Source organism: Nanorana parkeri, unplaced genomic scaffold, assembly GCF_000935625.1.
Source record: "Nanorana parkeri isolate BGI_ZX_2015 unplaced genomic scaffold, ASM93562v1 scaffold355, whole genome shotgun sequence".
NCBI classification, from domain to species: Eukaryota; Metazoa; Chordata; class Amphibia; order Anura; family Dicroglossidae; genus Nanorana; species Nanorana parkeri.
In genome coordinates, this window is record NW_017306623.1 from 457,964 (window position 1) to 462,395 (window position 4,432).

Consider the following 4,432-nt stretch of genomic DNA (forward strand, 5'->3'; position numbering starts at 1 on the left):
GGGCGGGTGGAGGTGGCAGCGGCCGGGGGTCAAAGGGCCATTCGCGGTGGCATCAGAGAGGTCCGGGGGGCAATTGCCACCCTGCCCCCCGGCCCAGTCCGCCCCTGCCATCATCCATATAAATGTGCATATGAAATGTCAGAGCAGTGTAAGTAAAATTCTAAAATGTTTATTTTCTCCTGTATTTTATCATTTTTAACATTGTTTTAAATTGGGACAGCTATTTATACAGTTCATCTTGATATATGTTTACTGTTTTCTTAAAAATAATTCTGCATGGCTATTCTTGTGATTGAACACAACTGCCTCAGTGCACGATCAGGTAAGTGGCATGACTATTTCCAGGTTACACAATTGAGCTTCTCATGACATCCCTTTTATTAATTGGACAAGGAATAATTTGCAGAGAGATGATCCAAGAAGCAGTAAAGCTGAATCAGGTTGTAGTAGGGTGATCTTCCTGTCAGTGCAGCATGGCTGAGGTTTTCAAATCACCATAACTGAATGAATGTATCTATAGGCAGGTACAATGATAGATACATCAATTTCAAATCGGTATAGGGGCTTATTTCTCAAGAGAAGAAATCAAAATATGAACACATTTGTACACAATTTTTAATTACAATGCTTTCTTGCATGTATTTAGGTTATGTAAAAAAACAATTTATTTATCAATGCAGAATTGTGATTCCCAATGTTTTCATTGTAATAGAAACATTTCCTGAAACATTTCTAGAAAATAGTGTCATCTTTCACGTTAAGTAAAAATAAGTTTTCTTAAAAATAAGAAAAAAGAGAAATAAAAAGGGACAGGCATAAAGTACAGGCCCCTCCTCATGTATCACTTCCCCCTCCCTTTTAGATTATAAGCCCTCATGGGCAGGGCCCTCCTTACCATCTTGTCTTGATTTGTATTGCGATTGTAATATTCCTTATATTGCAAAGCGCTGCGCAAACTTTTGGTGCTATATAAATCCTGTATAATATTAATAATAATAATTAAGATGGCAGCTTAACAATCTGCTTGTTGACTATTTTGATCTTTGCCTCACTGCACCTCACTAGAAAAAAAATTTTTACTTCCGCAGTTTCAACTTTAATGCTGAGTAGAGTACCCCCATACCATAATCAAAGTGAAACAAAGCCAGATAGTATAATTACCTCATTTCAGTAGATATGCTCCCAATTTTACACTGATCAATATGCTCTTCCACTGAAAATTGCAGCTCTGTTAAGGTGCCCATACACCTTGCGATAATCGCGGGAAATCACACGATCGTACGATAATCGCAAGGTGTATAAAAAAGGCATGCAACCGTTTCTACTGTACGGTCACACATCTTTTGTCTAACGAGCATGTTTGAAAACCCACCGTGAATCGTACGTTTTGTCGTACTGGAGACAAATGCCGAACGGGCCGGTGTGCGCAAGCGCACACTGCCCGTTTAGCATTGCAGTCATTGGAAGCCCGCCCTTCAGGGGGTGGTCTTTCGATGATCACAAGTACGATCTGCCTGTCCAAAATGGGCAGATCATACGAGCTTTTAATTATCTTACAACCATCGCAAGAGTATTGCGATGGTTGTAAGGTGTATGGGCTCCTTTAGTCTTTTCGCTTGAACACCTGATGTTCAAATTTATTACTTGGAAATATTTAGAAAAAATCTAAAACTCTCCTTTCCTTTTTAGTCATTGTTTGGTTTGTTGATTTCCTGACAAATTCTTTTCAATATCCTATATTTCCAATTCAAATCCCTAGGAAACATGTCCCTAATTCATTTCAGAAGACACAGCTGCAGATGACCTCAGTAGAGAAAAAAAATGTTAAATCAGTAAAAGACAATTCAGCAAGCTGTATAAGACCTCTGTATATATCTGTGTATGTAGTCTGGTTGTTGTGATGATGTCCTTCATACCCCTGAAGTAACTATGGCCTCCTATTAAAAATACTGTATATGTGCTACAGTCCTTAATTATAAGAGTATCTGCACTATGGGTTTTCACTCTTTTTTTTTGTTACAGCAGTGCAATTAATTTCCCATAAATGTTGTTGGTTGATGCTGAATATAAGCATACATTAAGGGCTGCATGTTGGGGAATGCACAACACATTTATGCACGCTCATGTATGTGTGTTTGTGTCCTGTATTTGCTGTGTGTCCCCACTGAGTTCCTATGGGGCCGGAACGAGTGACAATTGCAGCATAAAAAGCTTGTGTAGCAAATTTGAGTTGAAAAGTTTTTGGCTTCCGCGTTTGTGCGCGTTTTAGTGTATGCAAGCGTGAAGGAAAAAACGTATGTCTTCCTGGCCACATTTGGGGTGCCACTAGAAATTAATGGCAACACAAGCATGTTTCACGATTTGCAGCATTGGTAGTGCAGGAAATCAGAGGGGGTCTGGAATTCCTGGCAAGTCATGATAAAGAACTGACAGAGTAGAGGGAGGGGCCTCTTAGTCCGTAAGCCTGAAGATTGGGACTTGAATGTTAGTCTTAACAGTGTAACTGCAATCATGAGCAGAACAATAACCTACCTCACCCTTTGAATGGGTCTATAAGTGTAAAGTGTAGTGTTACCTCTCTGTGGGACTATATAACCAATCTATTGATTTGCTCTGTGTTGTTTCTCTGATGGAGAAAATGCCTTTATATTCAAAAATGTGGAGTGCAAAGAGTAAAACCATTAACATTCAGAAAAAGTAATATAGTGTAATAGTAACATAGTAGGTAAGGTTGAAAAAAGACACAGGTCCAGGGGCGTAACTAGAAATCACAGGGCCCCATAGCAAAATGTTGTATGGGGCCCTGTGATTTCTAGTTATGCCAATGCAGAGCCCACCTGATATCCCAAACAGCCCACCTGAGAGTAACCCTGCAGAGCCCACCATAGAGTCTCTATGGTGGGCTCTGCATGGTCTCAGGTGGGCAGGACACACCCCTGCACACCTCTTACCTGTCAGCCGCTATCCGCTGTCCGCCTCCTCTATTGTCGCTGGCGGGTCCCGCCTTCTCCGTCACCGGGCCCCACATCCTCCTCCGTCGCTGGGCCCTGCCTCCTCCTCCATCGCCGATGCCGGGCCCAGCCTCCACCTCTGCAGCTGCTAGCTGTCACTGACTCAGCAGCGGCTGTGAGAAGGAATGTGCCGCTACACAGATCACTGGCAGGTTGTCAGTGAATTAACAGCAACACGTTCCTCCTCACACCCACCAGTGACAACCAGGAGCCTGAGATGCCATAGCGACCCAGGCGGCTCACACAGCATCAGGGGGATGTCACGGCCAGGCCCCCCTAGGCAATCTATGTGTGTATGTAAATACCTGTCTCTAATAGTTCTCATATACTTTTATATTCAGTGAATTGATAAACTCAATTATATTGGTGGATACCACTGACTATGGAAGGGAATTCCACTTTTTTACTACTCTCACAGTAAAAAAAAAACCACAGTAAAAAAAAACACAGTAAAAAAAAACCCTTGCACAGTCTAAGAATAAACCACCTCACGTCCAACCTCTTGTTGTGACCTATTGTCTTCAATAGAGTTCTATTTTATTCATTTTATTTCTGATACTTCAGTCCCCATTAATGATTTTGAAAATTCCAATTAACTCCCCTTTTAAGTGCTTCTTTTCTAAGGGGAAACATTTTAATTTCTGGAGGGGATCTTCATAACTCAGGCCTTCCACCCCTTGATTGATTTTATAGCTCTTCTCTGAACTCTCTCAAGTTTGAGGACATCTTACCGGAGGATTGGACGTGTGATGTGTGCCAGCATCCTATGCATGTGATGTAGGTAAATGTAGGCATTCAATCTAGAGCAAGAAGATTTAAGCTATGCAGGACTGACAGAACAGTGAATGGTGTTATGCACAGTCAATACCTGGGGAATATTTGAGCAGCCAGTTCTGGGCAGCAGTGGTGGTTGTTCTAGAGCACAGGTTTTTTCATGGGAGGTAGTTGGTAGCTTTCTTTTGGCTCACCCCCTGTAACTCAGTGCACCTATCTTGCACAGGCCCCTGGAGTGGTGGTTACGCTCACTGCTAGAACCTGGAACCATGTGTGGCCGCAAGAATAATAGTGTAGTGCTACTTCAGTCAAGGCCCAGGACCTGAAAAGGGAAATGCTAGTGAATGTGAGAACCAGTGGACCGTGAAGAACCCTGTGGGTACAGTCTGTGCAAAGCTGTATGGCCTCTGGGATTTGAGAACTGGCTTCTGTGTAGAAGGTTTATCCTTACAAGTGTGACGTAGTTGGACCCCTCCTACAAGACTGTCAGTAAAGTCCACCTAATGCAGCTTCCTGTGATTGTGTGGCAATGATGCTGCACTCCTTTTGAATTCAGAGCAGAGTCGCCATTCTCAATCATCACCTGGTCACACCTAGTCCTGCCCACCGCTTTCTGGATTGACAGCACTGTCTTTGTTGATTAAGCT